At 42.3% G+C, this 17,790-nt stretch overlaps 1 protein-coding gene and 1 pseudogene across 3 annotated transcripts in view; one reads left to right on the forward strand and one right to left on the reverse strand.

Annotated features, from left to right (window-relative positions):
* The window catches only part of SETD4 (SET domain containing 4), a 448,803-nt gene that overhangs the window by 338,799 nt on the left and 92,214 nt on the right, over positions 1 to 17,790 (reverse strand). Inside the window, exon 14 of one of the 3 annotated variants that reach the window (XR_005019639.1) lies at positions 2,447 to 3,421. The exons of the other annotated variants lie outside the window; for them this stretch is intronic. The gene's annotated coding sequence lies outside the window, so the exon portion shown is untranslated. Of the gene's footprint in view, positions 1 to 2,446; positions 3,422 to 17,790 lie in introns of those variants that run through there. 3 annotated transcript variants of the gene reach the window in all.
* Positions 364 to 770, forward strand: LOC118893934 (annotated as a pseudogene).

Raw genomic sequence — 17,790 nt, forward strand, 5'->3', positions numbered from 1 at the left:
TCAGCTGCTTCCTTTCTCTTCTGCAGGTCTTCATCCAAATGCCACCTTCTAGGCAAGGCCTTCCCTAACCACCTGTTGACAATTGTAAAGCCTCTGCCCTACCATGCCCACCTGCTTTCTCCACTCAACTTTCCTCTATAGCGCTTCTATATCTGAGATTCTTTACATTTTGTCTAGTCCTTTATTCTGCTTATTGCATGTCTCCCCTCACGGGAAGGGATGCTCCATGAGGACCAGGAGATAACAACCCCTAAACAGAAATCATCATAGAGCAGACACTCCGTAAATACAATGATATAAAATGTTTAAAATGGAAAGTCAAAATAAAATCGCCCAGCTTTTTGTCACTTTCCGGCATTCAAGATGTCAAAGCAAGGACATGGTGGGTCCTCTGGTGTGAAATTCCGGATTTCCTTGGGTTTTGTGGTTGGAGCCGTGATCAGTTGTGCTGACAACACAGGAGCCAAAAATCTGCATATCTCCGTGAAGGGGATCAAGGGACAACTGAATAGACTTCCTGCTGCTGGTGTGGGTGACATGGTGATGGCCGCAGTCAAGAAAGGCAAACCAGAGCTCAGAAAGAAGTGGTAATTAGACAACGAAAGTCCTACCGGAGAAAAGGTGGTATGCTTCTTTATTTTGAAGATAATGCAGGAGTCGTAGAAAACAATAAGGCGAGGTGAAAGATTCCGCCTTTCACAGGACCAGCTGCAGAAGAATGTGCAGACTTGTGGCCCAGGATTGCATCCAATGCTTGCAGCATTGCATGATTCTTTGGTGTATTTGTAAAAAACTAAAAATAAAAATTATTTGCTCCCCCCCCCAAAATAAAAATTAAATAAAATTAAATCGCCTGCCACAAACAAGTAACCACCTTCTCTCCACTAAGGTAGACAGTATGGTGAAGCCATTGGCCAGTGAGCGGAGGACGAAATAGGAGGAGAAGCACTGCTCATGCCCTGGCACATTGGATACTAAGCCTTGTGCCTTCCATTTCACCTTGGAGCCCTGATCCCTGTGCACACCTCCACCTGAGAGACTAGAGGGAAGAGGGGAGACGTTCCCTCTGGTTTCCAGCTTGCTTGTCAACTCACTGGTGAGTTGTATCCAGGACCGACTTCACGGGAACGCAGTCTGCATCATCCCACAAGTCTCCGCACTCGGAAGGGACCCTGTGTTTGGTTTAATGCTCTGCTGTCCATACCTTGAAATTCTTAATAATTTTACCTTCCAATTTGTCTTTTATAAGTGAAATTCAGTGGGACAATGGAAGATGCGTATGAGCAGAGGAGAGTCATGAAATAAAGGAAAAACCTTCATAGTTTAGTACCTTTAACGGCACTTTTCCCTACTTTTCAACAAGCAGCCCCATTTTCACTTTGCACTGGGCCCCCAAAATTATGTAGTCGGTCCTGGTTGTATCCATGTTATTTCTGGAGAGCAACAAAAACTTTCTAAGGTAGAGGAAATCCATCCTGTCCTATATGGTCTGTTCTCCCAGCTTGAAAGCAATGGGGTCATCTTTTTGGCTGGCAATCACCTCCATCACCAAGCTTAGATTCAATTAAAGTAGAAATTAAGGATAGCATTTGAGGCAATGAGTTGATTTTGGAAAGAAAGAAAAAAATAAAGAAAATTCTGTTATAAAAATAATTACTGAAAATGTTAACAACAGTAGCTTGGAAACTCTTTTTGTTGTCTGAGAACTTTTCAAAAAGTTATTTATTGAAATCATATGACTATATCTACTACAACTACACCATGTACGGAAAGAAAATGGTTTAATCCACCTCTTCCTGGGGAGAGTAGAGATTAGTGACGTTACCCAAGGCGTCTCAAATACTGGAGAGAATTCGGCCATTAGACAATGACGCAAATTAATAAAAGGCAACGCGCATCTTTATTTTCACAACTTCCTAATTTTGAGAAAACTCTATGAACTCACAGGTTAAATTAAGAAAAAATTTAAACGAGCTGCTAAAAAATAAAAGTTAGATGGGTCATTCATACATTAAGTGATCATGATACCCAAACTTGGTAACCTGCAAGAAATAAAATAGTTTAACCTCATATTCCCAAATGAGTAATATTTTTCTAATAGCCAGCCCTTCCCTATGTCTCTATTTCCAGGATGCTGTCAAAGAAGATGCAAGACCTGAGCAGTAAAATCAAACACCTGTAGGGGCCACACATAACACAAATGTGTGACTCAGATTAGATACAAGATAACAGAGGAGATGGGACAGTAAGAACTGCATGTGTCCCTTATAAAGAGGTGTTTCATTTCGTTTTGTTTTGTTTTGAAGGGGGCCTGTGTTAGTCTGGGTCTTCTGAAAAGCAAAAACCAAGAGAGGATTAAATGTACGAGTAATTCATTAAGAGAAATACCTATGAAAGAACATGGGAAAGGAGCCAGTCTCCAAGAGGTGACGGACCGTGATGCAGGTGTGACGTGAGGGAAGGAGGGAGGGAAGGGAGGGAATTTGCACGGGTGCCTCCTGGGCTGCCTGGAGCTCCATAGGAAGTTCGCCAAGGCCACTGGGGGAGGCCTGAAGCCACCGTCAGAGGCGTCCCATCTCTCCCAGAAATGGACCTGCCTCAGTTTCCTGCCTCACTCAGCCTTGGAAGGCATGGCCTCAGTACCAACCAGTGATGGATGCCAAAGCTCAGAAGCTGGGGCTTCTGAGAACCGCTGGAGGTACGAGGTCATTCTCACGGCCCTCAGGGTGCCCACAAAATACACCTGCAGACCCGCAGGTTGAGACTCTTCCTGGGCCCAGGTTACAGTTACTTTCTTCATTCTCTCGACATCTCTCCCTTGATGAACCACTGCTGTCTTCCTGTGTCTATACATCTCTTCAGACACAAGGAGAGTTTAGTCATCCAGTTCAGAGACATTGAAAGGATTCATCAGTTGAAAAACAGGACTTGCACTGCCAGAAGCAAACATTTTCAAAACCAGCTGTCCTTATAGATCTGTCGGAAGTCAGTCACTGAAGTTGCCTTCAGGCCAGAAAAATTTAGATCAGGTGTCAGATTGTTCCATGTCCCCACAGAGGTCACGGTGCCCTTTGCTGAATGTGGTTCCAGAGCCAGATAAGTTATGTAGGAACAAACAGCATTTTTTTAACCAGTTAATTTTATACCAGTTTTTGAAACATAAAGGAATCTCTCATCCTCTTCTTTTTATACAGAAAAGTGTTCCCCTTGGGAAAGTTCCAATGATCCCACAGTTCCTCCCATGGATACAGAAATAGCATCAGTGTTACACTTAGAAAGTTGAGAAGACAAAACCCTGAGCACTACCAGACCCAGGGCCTGTGAAAGTATTAGCAGCAATGTTGCCACACAGCAGGGCCGGAAGTATCATGGCTGTGTTCCCCAAGGGGGCCTCAAGTTAGCAAAATTATTCTGCTGAAGGCTGAAAGAAAATAAAGAAGAAAGCTCCCTGTAAATACAGAACCACTGACGAGAACAACAACAAAAGGGCATCCTTTTAAAAACACAAATGAAATATGAAACACGAAGGAAGATTAACAGCTAAGCCTTCACAGGGGGGAACCAGAAAAAGAGGAAACTTTGTTGTTGATAATGTCCAAAATGCCACCTGAGAAAGCTGAGTGCAAGGGGCCTATCATGGGGAAACGATGGTCTTCTTCAAGATCTTTTCTCTAAAGGATCCAATGCCCCTAAAATAACATGGCATGCATTTTGGGAAAGAGATGAGTAGAGAAATACTTTGTCAAGAACTAACATGGGGTGATTGCCAGGGAGCAAGCAGACGACTGAATAAAAAGGGGAATGACAGTTATATGAAGGTATAGATTAAAGAAAAATCAACTAAGTGTAAACTTAATACATGTACATTTTATTGATATAAGTTATGCTTCAATGAAGTTGAAAAATCTTAACAGAAAAAAAAAAACTAACATGGGGTATAGAAGAATAAAAATGTGAGACTTGGGTGTGAGCTACATTTTACTGATATTGTTAACCAAGTGTGTGGTTACACTGTGTATTCTAAAAATGGAATCGTGACATGATCTGTGTGTTGCCTTTCCAGGTGATGTGTCTTCTACTAGGACATTCAAACATCCTCAAATCCATCCTGACCCCCAACAAACAGCCTGCCCTCATGTTTTCTTTCAGGAAATGGCAGCCCTGTCTATTCTGGAAACCTATCCATGTTGGAAAACTTCTCTTCTCCAGCCTTATACAACCCATCATCAAGACCTCTCGGTTTCACTTTCTCTTGACTCCATCTGCTTCTTGTAACCATAACCTCCACCGTGGTCTAAACGAAGGTCACTTTTTTCCTACTCTCCAGAGACAGCCATCCAACTGGTCCCCTTGATTCGACTCTTTCTCCACACCTCCCATCCTTCTCCAAAGAACAGCCAGTGATCTTCCCAAGACATAAATGGCTCATATTGTTCCACTGTAGTCTCAACCTCTCCGGTGGCTTCCAATTCTGCTTTAACTACAAAGACCCTCATCCTCAACATGCCCGACAAGATCTTCATGTGTGTAGCCCCCCTTGCTAATACATCCACCCCATCTGCTCAGTCCCTACATAGCAGCAACGCCGCCTTCTTCCGGTTCTTCAAATACTGTGCTCTTCGTTGCCTCAGAGCCTTTGCAAATACTGTTCCCTCTGCCCCCATCTCCTCACCTCTTCCCTCCTGCATTTCATGGAGTTCAGAAGGATTTTCCTCAAGAAAGCCTTCCCTGCCACATCCTTAACTACCCCGTCCCAGAATAACTGAGGTCCTTTTCACACTTTTTGTAGCATGGTTGCCATTTTAGTGTATTTATGGGATGATCTGACTAATCTCTGTCTTTATATCTAGAGTGAGGCCAGGAACCATGTCTGTTTTCTCAATTATTTCCCTTGTGGCTAGCCCAGCACCTGGCACAGAGGTGAATAATTGTGTTGGATGGATGGATGGATAAGTACAAAAATATTATAAATGCATAAACCAAATACATCTTTCCAGGGGCAGAAATAAATTTCCAGTGTAGATAAACGCTAATGAGTAAATATACCACATTTTCAATGTTTTAATCGTTTTGAATAGGTAATACATTTACATACTTCAAATCTAAAAGATATCCATTGAGAAGATTTGTTCCTACCCTGTATCTTTCTATTCCATTCTTCACCACCCCTATAAGGCACCCTACTTCTACTAGTATCTTATATCCTTGTATCTTCACGCAGATACAAGCAAATACATGTTCTTAGTTTCACTTTTTCTTACACAAAAGAGAGCATGCCATACACACTGTCAGTTTACCGAGAGCTTCTTACTCTTCTGTACAGGTGGGTGGTAGTCTGTTTATTTAACCCTTCCCCTCCTCTTTCTTTTTTTCTTTTTTTTTTTTTTTTTGCTCTTTCAAACAAGAGTGCCATGAATAACACTGTGCATGTGTCATTTTGTAGTGTCCAGGTCTGACTGTACAGTCAACTCCTACAGAAGTAGGATAGCTGCGTCAAAGTGTAAATACACTGGTAATTTTGCTAGATTGCCATCTATATGCATTTTAAAGTCTCATTTTAGAAATCTATAACTTCGAAAAAAGGTAAGTTAGGAGATAGCGGGGTAAGCCTCAGAGCCAGAAATGTCTGGGTTTGAATCTTCACTCTATTATTTATCAACTGTGTTAGCACGGGTTAGATAACCTCTCTGAGCCTCAGTTGTGTGGCTTCAAAAAACTCCCAAACCTCCATCTGCAGCTGAAACTCTCCTCACTTGTCCCATTGCCAACTGGATACCTCCTCCTGTTTGCCCCACATCCTTAAGCTGCAAATATTGAAAACAGAACTCACAATCTGTCACTTAAACTGGATTCTATTCGTGCATTCTCCAGTCATCCAGAGACACAGAGACCTGAGGGTTTTCTTCCGCTCTTTCCCCTTCTACCCACAGTCCCAATCCAGTCACCAAATCCTGGTCATTCTTCTTCCCCAGTCTTCCTGGAATCTGTTTCTCCCTTTATTCTCTTTCCATCTGTCCCACTGTAGCTGTTCATAGCTTCCCAACTGCACTGTTACAAAAGGGACCAGGCAAGTTTTTCTGACTCTGGTCTCAGGGCCTTTTAGGACAATCTCGCTAACCAGCTGTCAAGTGATCCTTCTAGAACACTAACCAGGTCTTGTTTCTCCCTGCATGAAAGCCACTTGTTTGTCCTCCACCTTCTGGGGGCAGATGTCTAAATAAACAGCATGTAAGCCGTATGAACCACAGCCTTCTCTCAGCTTCACCTCCAGCCCCTCGCCTGGCCTCTGGCTACAGCCAACTTCTGCCTTCCTCTGGGAACCCATCTCACCCAAACAGATTTCTCTTTGCACAAGGAACTCTTCCTGTATGTTTTTCATTCATTTATTCATTCAGCAAATATTTCTGAGTGGCTAAGATGTGACATTTATCCTTTAATTTAAAAAAAAAAAAGATGTCTGGCATGCCTCAGACTACTGGACCCCCAGAAGCTTCACTGGTGCAACAGATCCCTGAATTTTCATAGGGTTAATCTCCCACCTCTGCTACACAGGTGTCTTACTAAGGCAGTATTTCTCAACATGGCACTATTAAAATTCGGGGACAGACAATTCTTTGTTGAAGGGTGAGGGTTGTCTCAAGCATTGTAGAATGTACATCCCTGGACTCTACCCACTAAATACTAGTTACTCACAATCCCCCATTTTTAACAACCAAAAGTGTCTCCAGACATTCTCAGCTGTACCCTGGGAGTTAAAATCCCTTGATCGAGAACCCCTGTATTAGGGCATCTATGATACTTGCAGCACCTTGATCAGTAAGTCCAAGTAGCATGATGTCATTAATAGGTGGGCAGAATGATGTTCGGTAGAATGTCAGGATGAGCAAGGTCCCAGCAGACATGTAGACAGCGAATGTATACTGCTGCCCTTGCCATGTGAAGGCCAACCACTCTAGATTCTCCCCGTTGATGGGGATTGAGAAGAAAGCATCTGCTAGATCAGTAGTCCCATAACCAAGTTTGAGAATGTGTGTTGATCTTCAACATTCAACACATTCAACACATCTGGTACAGCAGCTTCAAAACGGATTATCACCTGAATAAGTTTAAGGTGGACTAATAACACCTGCCATAATTCATCTGGTCATTACAGGGATGCAATGGGTAAATTGAATGGAGATATTACAGGAACCACCACTTTGCATCCCTTATGTCTTTGATGGTGAATATCTGTAATTCCTCCCTAGGATACAATATTATTTCTGATTACCTATCTTGGATAATGGGGGAACAACAGTTTCAGATAGTTTTATTTGGCCCTTCCTACCATAATGTCCCACACTCCACAAGTCAGAAAACCTATTGGGAGTTCTGCCAACCATTAACTATATCTATCCTATTTGGGAATCTGAGAAATAACCACAGGGTAGTTTTGTGCACCCAAAGAGCCATTATAAAATGGACTTTGGAGAAGACTTAATTTGTCACCTGGCCTCCTAAAGCTGCTAATCTAACTATGGGACATTAGTTAGATGTTAGATGTGGCATTTCAGATACCCCGGTACTACTGTCAGCTTAGACCTTATATATAGTAGTTCTCAAAAAGTCTGGCAAGTCCCCATCCCCTAGCACTAGTTACCTGGGGAAATATCTACAGATCCCTGGAAGGGGAGGATTCGAGGAATAAATTTTCATGTATACTAGTGAGAAATAGTAATGTTCTTCTTCAAGAGGACCTCAGCCTCCCTTAGAATCTACAGATTCTAGACGTGTAAACTGACCTACATTTGAAAACCAAGCAAGAAGCCATAATTTTCCACTGCAGGGACTGATGATAACATTCTGCTCTCCAGCTTTCGTTTTTGTTATTATTATACAATTTTAACAACACCCTAGTCAGCTGTCCATCTGTCTCCTGTCTAGAAACACCACAGTCTGTTAGTCATTGCCACACATCTCTGAAGGTTAAGGCACCCTAACTGCTACTCTGTGGTGCTTCCGGTTATAATAAGCATGGCTACCTTTGCCTCTGGTGGTTAACAGCTGCCACCTAGTCTTTTAATTGTGGAATCTCATTACCCCCACTGACATCAAGGAGTCTATGGCAATGTTTATCACCATTAAGCTCAGCCTACAGAAGACAGACACCAACCTCTCAAAGATGTCAGTGAGCCCTTAATTTGTGACTTTGTATTGCCTTCAGAGGAAGTGTCCTCCAGTCTCTTTCAAGAAACAGAGTTAAGTGGAGGGTTCTTAGGTTTTACATAGTAAATCCATTCTAATATTCCCAACTCTTTGAGCCTTACCCTTTCTTCACACTCCTGCACCTTCACTTTATCAACTGTAGGCCATCATCCTGCCTAAATGTCAAGGAGCCACCCCTACAGACCAGCTCCAGGTGACCATGACAATCTAACACCCCCAAGACCCACTCCTACACATCTTTGCTGGTGCACATTTGACAGTTCCTGTATGTCCTTTGACACATAGATTGTTTTCCTTGGAGCAGAGAGCTGTGATCAGACCTGACTCTGGCTATTACCCAGGAGACAACAACGGATGATAGGGACCGACAGTGAGAAAAACAATGGTCAGCTGTGAAGCATCTCCTCTGGGAGGTCATGGTGTGATTCCCTGGGAAGGGGAAGCTGATCTCTTCAAGTCATTGGGACAGCTTCTGCCAGCCAGGAAGCTTCAGGCCATTTGGGATCCAATATTCTCAGTCTCAACCAGGCAAATGTCATCATCCAAGGGTCCCACTTTTTTCCTCATCAGGGAATTTCCTTTGACATTGAGGAGCCACTAAGGCTGTACATTTATTCTTTACGTTTCTAACATCTTATCATCAGATCCTGCTTCAAAAGTCTTCTGCCTTGCAGCTTGAGGAGATGAGAACCCCCTTTACAGCTACCATAGGAATACCCTGGCTTTCAAAGAGAGGCTCAAGATAGCACCTATCATTTTTTTGCAAGGCTTCCAGAGCCTTCAAAAGTGATTACCCCACATCACCGTCCTAATATTTATTGCCTCAAAACGGATTGAGTGCCAAAGTGAAATGATATCCCCACACTTTACCTCCACCTCCTCCTCATCCTCTTTAACTTCGGATAAAGGCTTTAGTAATCGTGATGCTACCATCTGTGGAGGGTTGTCACCACGCACTCACCACTGCCAAAGTCCACCAGAGGGTCTGCTTTCTAGAGCCAACCTAGGTTCCCACTCTCTTGGCCCAGGTTCTCTAGACAATAGACCCTGGGGCATATGTTTATTTGCTAATACTTCATTCAAAGGTGTGATCCTAGAGAAGGGGGTGGGGGAGGGATAGAGCAGCGAGGCAGGGGAGAGGGAGCCCAAATGCACGAGGGCAGGGTACTGAGTTGGCCAAAGCTTTGTGACAGCCTGGCTGATTGTGCAGCCTCACGTGATGTCTTCAGGAAGGTTGTAGGAACTGTTGCATCTCAGAACAGTTTCTAAGGAGAAAGGAAAAAGAACTCATTGACCAGCCCCTTCCTATCTGCCGCCTCCCACTGGGTGAAGTTGGCCCCATGGGGTTTTCATCTCTCCACATTTCCAAGATGTCCCAGCCTCCTCCGGGGCGGTGGCCTCTTCTTGCTGGTCAGGCTGCATGGAGAGTGGCAGCTGCAGTAATCTGACGTCGTGACCACAGGAACAGAGCAAGTCATTGCTGGCGCAGCTCCAGCCAGCAGGCAAGAGGGAGGTGCATATCTGGGCAGGTACACAAGCTGAGTCTGGCACAAGCCCTGAACACTACCCTTGCATTTGGATTAAATAACGTCAATGAGTTGGATCTAAAGGAGGTCATTTCAGCACAGACACAAGATACAATAACATGCGAAATCTTTTCTTATCCTTTTCAAATTCATGTCCTTAGATTTTTTTATGTTTTTAAGAAAGAAAGTTGTATAGCAGCTAAGATGTTGACATTTCCTTAATACATTCATTGAACTTGAGAAACTAACCACAGATTTTCAGGGAATTCTACCTGTTTAACCAAGAAAGTTAATGTAGGAAGCCAGAAATGTTTTAAATTATAAATTCTATGCCACTGGGCACAGTCTAACAGCTCACTACTGCTATTCTGTCAGATGGATTTTTTCTCTAACTAGTGAAATTGCATAAATTCTCCACTTCTATTTGTACTTTGTAGCCAAAGCTCCTTCAGCTTCTTACAGCCTCACCAACTCCCCAGCTGAAGGACGTCTCTGACTGCAGGGCAACTCCACCTGTGTGCTTGGGGGGGAAGAGTTAACTTGTCTGAAACTACAATTTGGTAAAATACAAGACAAAGGGCTAGAGAGAAAGGAAAGGATTTTTTTTTAAAGTCTCCCATTGGTACTTACCGTGAGCCAAATTGAATTTGAGGGACTTGTGTTTTTAATTGTAAAATGTACTATATCTGACTTCATTACAGATTCTGCTCTTAAAGTGACATATTTCACCTGGATTAGGAAAATTGTTCTTTAAATACTGCAGTGATGAGGAATATGGGATTAACAAACTACTATACATAAAATAGATAAGCAATGAGGATTTACTGTACAGCACAGGGAACTATACCCAATATCTTGTAATAACCTATAATGGAATATAATCTGAAAAAAAAAAAAAAAAGAATATGCGGTACACCTGAAACTAACACAATATTGTAAATCAATTATACTTCAATTAAAAAAAAAAGATACTGCAGCAAATTTTTTATTGCTAAGTGTCATTTTGTGATATGAAGAATCACGACTTATTTTATCTGTTTTTTACGTTCAAATCTATCCAAAAATCTTTCAGGACAATATCCCGGTATTTCACATCGAACTTAGGGCATAGTATCCAAAACATGCTTCACTTTTGTATTAAATGAATAATACAATGCAATACAAAGCAATACACCAAAATCAGGAGCAAAAACAAAAATGTATTCGATGACATGCGGGCAGATTTGCCGTGGCTGCAACGTCTCCTGTTACAGCCTACCCAACGTGCTGTCACCATATCATTCTGGTTTTGCGTTCAGTAAACCAGCAGTCACGTGGCATTTGGATGCCGAGACAGGGCAAAGTTTAGAGCATAATCTTTCATTTTCATCTTCCATCCTCATGAGACGTGACGCATATGCAGCTACCTTTGGACTGCTCGACTTCCAAACGTCCACTCCCTCCCTGCATGGACACAGGCCCACAAAGGAACGAAACTGATAGCTCTGAAGCAGAGACAGCCCACACAAAGTTAACCAGCAATAGGAATATGGAGTGGTTTGGGGTTTTTTTCCCCCAATAAGAATACCCTCTGTCAACATGAATCTTTTAGACGGGATCAGAAAGGGACTCCCTTAAACATCCAAGCAAACAACAGCTTCCCTTGGATCCCAGCCACAGCGCCCTCTGCTGGGTATCGAAGAGTGTCCCCCACAAGCATACTTTGCTTTAGACCCGACTATTTTTCAATTTATTCACTTTCTGGAGTAAAATGAGGAAGAAAATTACGCAGTTAAGACCCATGTAGGAAAAAAGACCTCACACAACAAAGGTATCCACTAAATGCTTGGTGAATGAATGAATGAATGAATGAGTCGATGAACATATCTGAGCATGACATGGCACAACAAGCACTTTTTTGAACCTCAGATCCTATGTAACCAGTCAAAGCTTTGGTCAGTTAAACTAAGCAATGTCCTTTTTTTTTTTTTTTAATTATTATTATTTTTTTGTTTGGCTGTGTTGGGTCTTCATTGATGTGCACGTGCTTTCTCTAGTTGCGGCAAGCGGGGGCTACTCTTCGTTGTGGTGTGCAGGATTCTCATTGCAGTGGCTTCTCTTGTAGCGGAGCACGGGCTCTAGATGCGTGGGCTTAGTAGTTGTGGCACGCAGGCTCAGTAGTTGTGGCACACGGGCTTAGTTGCTCCGTGGTATGTGGGATCTTCCCGGACCAGGACTCGAACCTGTGTCCCCTGCATTGGCAGGCGGATTCTTAACCACTGAGCCACCAGGGAAGTTCCAGCAATGTCTTTTTAATCTCTTTCTAAAATACTATAAACAGCTATCACACTTATTTTAAAAGTAATAATACTAAAATATGGAAAATAAGAAATGGAAGTTCCCAAAGTCCTATTCCTTAGAGGTTATCTCCCTTAACAGTTTGCTGCATATTCTTCCAGGTTTTTTTCCCATGCATATATAGAATATACATACATATTTTTAATAAATGGGGTTCTAAACTGCATACTATTCTGTAAGTCACTTTTTTTTTTTTTTTTTTTTTTGCCGCACCACACGGCTTTCAGGATCTTAGTTCACCCACCAGGGATTGAACCCGGGCCATGGCAGTGAAAGCACCAAGTACTAACCACTGGACCCCCAGGGAATTCCCTGTAAGTCATTTTTTAAATCTAAGTCTCTATTACAGACATTTTACATGTCAGAATATATAGTAACTATATCTCACTTCTTTAAATGCTAAATAATATTCCATAAGTCATTTAACTTACCCCCTATAGATGAAGTATAATTGTAAGGTCAAAAATACAGGCACTTTTTAAAAACAGACATTGTCAAATTTGTCTCTAAAAAATTATACCACCATCATCAATACTGAGTACTGTTAGCCTTCTTAATATGTGTAATCTCATGGAGAAAATGCTATTTCATTGTTTTAATTTGTATTAATTTGATTATCAGTAAGGATAAGCATCTCTTCTGCTTATAAGCTATGTATACTTTTTCTTCTATGAATTGCTTTTTCATAACCTTCGTCCATTTTAAATTGGATTGTTAACTGCTTGCTTACGGATTTGTAGGCACTTAAACACTTCTTATATTAACCTTTTTAAATTACATATGGTGAATATTTTTCCCAGCTTGATATGCTTTTGTTTAATTGGGTTATATAGCTTTTAGTTATATAGAAGAGTTTTGTTTCACTGTTATCAAATATGTCATTATAAACCATTTGACTTCTGGGCCATACGTCATTTTTTTTAAATGCTTTGCTCACTCCAACATAATGAAAATATTTCCTATGCGCTTACTAGTATTTTAAAGATTTTTCTTAATGTTTAGATCTATAATCATTTCAGATTCACTTTTGTATGTGATATAAGTTAAAGATATAACTTTCTTTTTAAATGTTTTATTTCTTAAGTCTTAGCTTATTTTTTAATTTTACCAAATTACAGCCAGATGTATAAACATAATTCGTTCAATAATTTATCCTTTCTTCACTGATGTACAACGACTCCTTTATCATATACCAATTCTCCATATACAGTTGAAGGCTTTACGAGCAAAGACTAAGGTTTTCCGGAGAAGAAGCAATTCTGCCCAAGACTGCAACACAGAAACCCTGGCTGAGTCTCCAGCCTGCCTGGTCTGCCCTGTGGAGTCTGGACTCAAGACAGTAACATCAGCTCTCAGTATCCTGTTCATCTCTTGGTCTGCTCCTGGGCCAGCATCTCACTCTTTTCATTACTGTAAATTTATAGTTCATCTTCACATCCAGAAAAGTAAGACTCTCCTTCATTCTTCTTTTTGAAAAGTTTCTTGACTCTCCTAGAGGATTTGCTTTTCCAGATTAACTTCAGAATCAAATCTGCGATAGTACAATCATATACATTCTGCCTTGGAAGATTTCCTCTCTTCCTGCATCCAAAGTACACTAACTAGGCCTCTTTTGTGTGTTGGCCATCATATGTAGGGACCACTCTTGCAATGGTTCCAAGCATCAGAGAGCCGCAATCTAAGATGTCATAGACTAATAAATAATACATTTCCACCGCAGTGGGGGAAATAAAGGATGACCTGGATGTCCAAAGAAGGTCACCTAACCCAGATTTCATGTCAGAAAAGTTTCCATAATAGGTGATATCTAAACATTGACATAAATAATCTTAGGAGTTGGACAGGAAAAACAGACAGGGGAGAGTATTTCGGGAAGACAGAAGACCAGGGCAGTGAGGAAGAGAAGGCACACTGAGCCACAAGACCTGAAACGTCCAATGTGACTGCAACATGGCGGCCATGACCAGGGGCCTAACAAGCTCCACGAAGGCATCTGTGTTCTTTCCCAAGAGCAATGAGCTGCCTTAAAAAGGGTTGGACAGAAGAGAGTAAAGGAAACGAGTCAGAGACATTGAACAGTCATTGAGTGTCCAAGCATCCCCTCTTTTCCCAGTGAAGTATAGCACTGTCACAGGGGGCAGCACCATTGACCAGTTCTGGCCAATGGGCTGTGAGTGGAAGTGATTGACGGCATTTCCATGCCAAAGCATTTAAAAGCTGACCCTCCCACCCTGGTTGCCCCAGCAACCTGGAAGCCACATACAGAGATCTTGGCTTCCCAATATGGAAGTGGCCTGGATCACCAGGTCCCTGAGTGGAGGACAGTGCCCTGAAGACTCGCCTGACCCACACCAGAATTTTCATGAGCGAGAAAGAACTCTTCATTGTGTAAGCCATGGAGTTCTAAGGTTTATTTATTGCTACAGTATTGCTACAGTACAGCCTGGTGCTAACCTGACTAAGAAAGTCTCCAAATACAATCTGATGACAGGGGATCCAGCTTCTCAGAGCTCCCCAACACCACTGAAAGTCCTTGTCTTCAGAAGCTGAGGATACTCCTTCCTCTTTGGGGGAGAAAAGAACTAGTATCAACAAGGCCATCGCTATGCCTTCCTGGGGGTTTACAAGCTACTCCGTTGATGAACACTTCGCTCTCCTGAGCAGGCGTGAGATGCTTCCTGCACAGAGAACGTAAGTGATCTGCAATTTTCCACTCTCTCTCCCCCGCTTCATGGTTCTAGCTTTCTTTCTTATGTCCCCTTGTTCTTTCATCCCTGGCCTTTTTCCTATCTTTCTTCAGCAGTGAGATGGTGCTGGTTGATAACTCAAGGGTGGCCACGTGGCAGCTACGGCCACAAGCGACGTCCTAACCTCCAGCCCCGCTGCACCTCCAGGAGGGAGGACAGACTCCCTAGCACTGCTGCTGCAGGCACAGCAACCCAAGTTCAAATCCAGCCCAGTCTCTTTCCTCTTTGTACGCAGTTTGAGAGTTTCTTAACTTCTCTGAGATTTCATTTCCTATTCTGCAAAATGAGGATAGTGATACTTACTTGAGAGTCTTATGGGGATTATAGGAAAAGACAAATGTAACGTTCCCAGCACAGTGCCTGGCACAGAATATGAATTTCCTACAAGTCTGTTTCCTTTGCCCGTTCTCCTGAGGGAGAAACCGACCCCTCTCAGATCTCCATGGCTTAATCCTACATCTACCTATGTCGGCCTTTTGATGGGCAAAACTGCATTCTTAGGTCTGTGGAGGATACAAATGATCAGACAATGTAGCTGAGGAGGCAAGACGTACTCATAGGGAAAAGTTAACAGGTTAATTATTAATTAGATGTGTAAATACCCGAGGGTTTAATATAAGCCATAAGCGCTAAAGAAATCCAGAGAAAGGAGAGACATGCTTAGGCTCCTGGGATTGAGGCTAAGGATTCAGCACAGGGAGGCGGGGATAAAGAAGCAGCTCCTGCTTTCCCGAAGGCCGGGTCTCCCATCACTGGGTCAGCATCCACTCTAGTTCAAGATGGGCTTCAGATTGATAGTTGTCCCAACGATGACAGAGCTGGAGAGAGATTTTCGGACAGGCTCTGTCCACTCACAGCAGATACATCTCTGGGTACTACCTATTGATTCGGGAGGGTATAACAAACAAACTTTCGTGAATGAATGTGCCCACCCTACAAAAGATTTTAGAGGGTCCCCTCTGTGTAAGGTACAAGGGTGGTCACTCCAAAGGCTATACTTGATATCAAAGGCGGGGACCATGCCGGGTACCCTTGCCAAGCCAGAAGCTAACACCAGCACCAGGCACCCAGAGGTTACTTACAGACTGTCATAGGAGGTTCCCAAGGCTCTGCAAACATGCCTACAAATGCCCTCAAACTTCTTAATAGGCGGGGTCAGCTCCTGATTGGGAATGACACCGTCAGCTTACTCAGCTGCACGTGTGCTTTAGCCTGGACGTAGAGTTCCTTTCAAAAATCTCACAAAGGTGGGGATCATTTAGTAAATGTACAGAAATATCAAATCACTACTGTGTGAACCTGGAACCAACATAGTGTTGTAGGTCAATTATACTTCAATTTTTTTAAAAAAAGAGAGAAAAGAAAGGATGTAATCACAGTATTCTAATAGGTTCTGTCTGCAGTGAACAATATTTACATAATTAGAATGTTGCAAACACTAATTTTTGGCATAATTAAGAGTATGATAATTTGGGGGAAAGAATGAGGAAGGAGAGGTAGAGGTATTAAATCTTCATCTCCTATGACAGTGATAAATTTAAAAATTGCTTTTTTCTTCTCTTTTTATTGTATCTATACAAGACAGTAAATGTTAACTAAACCTACTGTGGTCGTCATTTACAATATATATAAGTCAAACCATCACACTGTACACCTTAAACTTATAGAGCAATGTGTGCCAACAGTTTCTCAATAAAACTGGGGGGGAAAAAAATCTAACAAAGCTCCAGCCACCACTCCCAAAGGAAAACATGAATTTTAGTGTGATCCTATCACATGAAGTATGCAAAAATATGCAAAGTTGCATATCAACATAATACGTCCACTGGCTGAAGACTCTCACATCAAATGGCATATTCAAAGGCCAGCATAAAAGCAAAACAAATGAATAGTGACTAGGTTAAAATGTTCACTTCTGCTTCTTTTCAGAACCCTCTGGGTACATGAAAATGTAAGGGAATAACAAGTTGATTGTTCTTTAGACTTTAAGGTAAACACAGGCCAACAGTGTGACACAGCTACCAAAAAAACAAATGAGATCTCAGGATGGATAAATTAACAGAAGTATAGTGCCATAAGCAAAGGAGGTGACAGATCTCTGTACGTGAACGATCTGTGGGGTCTACATTGTTACTGGACCACTCCCGCAGGAGGTGAGAGTATTCTCCCTTCGCTCAGAAAGCAGTGAGGACATTCAGGCAGGAGACAATAAGGCAACGGAAACACCAGTGTCATCTTTAAACATTGCAAAGACCTCAGTGTGAAGACGGCTGGATTTTTTTCATATAGTTTCAAAGGGCAACTGAGACCAAAAGGCAAAATTGAGAGGGAGACAATTTTCAGCCAAATGTGAAGGAGACCTTTCCAACAATGAAGGCTGTTCAAAAACTGGAACAGTCTCATGAGGTGGTGGAAGCTTTCCACTGAAGCTTTCCTACAAAGGTGTCTTCCCACTTTTTTGGCTGCATGAAAATTTAGAGGAACATGAGATTCTTCAAGTTTCAAGGCAGGTTTTGTAGAAAGCATCCCTTAGGACAGAGAGTTTAGGTTGGGTGGCCTCAAATGACGGCATAGAAGCTAACCAAAAATTCTTGCTTCCTCAGATATTATTTTCCCCTATTACAAAGGTTAAGAATTTCCCGGGTCAGATTTTAAAGGGGCATTTAATCGGGTCATTAAAGTTCAGTCCTTTTCCCAGCTGGCAAGTCCTGTGCTCACTGGCCTTTGTGCGGTTCTGCCCTCTCCTCTCCCACCCCAAAGTCACACCCGCACTCTTGCTAAAAGCTGTGGACTCTAAGCCTCATCATTTATAATGCAGAAAGGGACTCATTGATTTTGTTCTGATTAGTCATCATAATGCTTTTCTCTTATATGTACTTAATCACTGTGGTTTCTCCAAGAATGGAAAGCTTTCCTTTCTATGGGAGACTCTAAATAGCTCTCTAAACAGACAGCAGCTGAGCAAACAGTGCAGA

The sequence above is a fragment of the Balaenoptera musculus genome, chromosome 4, assembly GCF_009873245.2.
Source record: "Balaenoptera musculus isolate JJ_BM4_2016_0621 chromosome 4, mBalMus1.pri.v3, whole genome shotgun sequence".
Taxonomy (NCBI): Eukaryota; Metazoa; Chordata; class Mammalia; order Artiodactyla; family Balaenopteridae; genus Balaenoptera; species Balaenoptera musculus.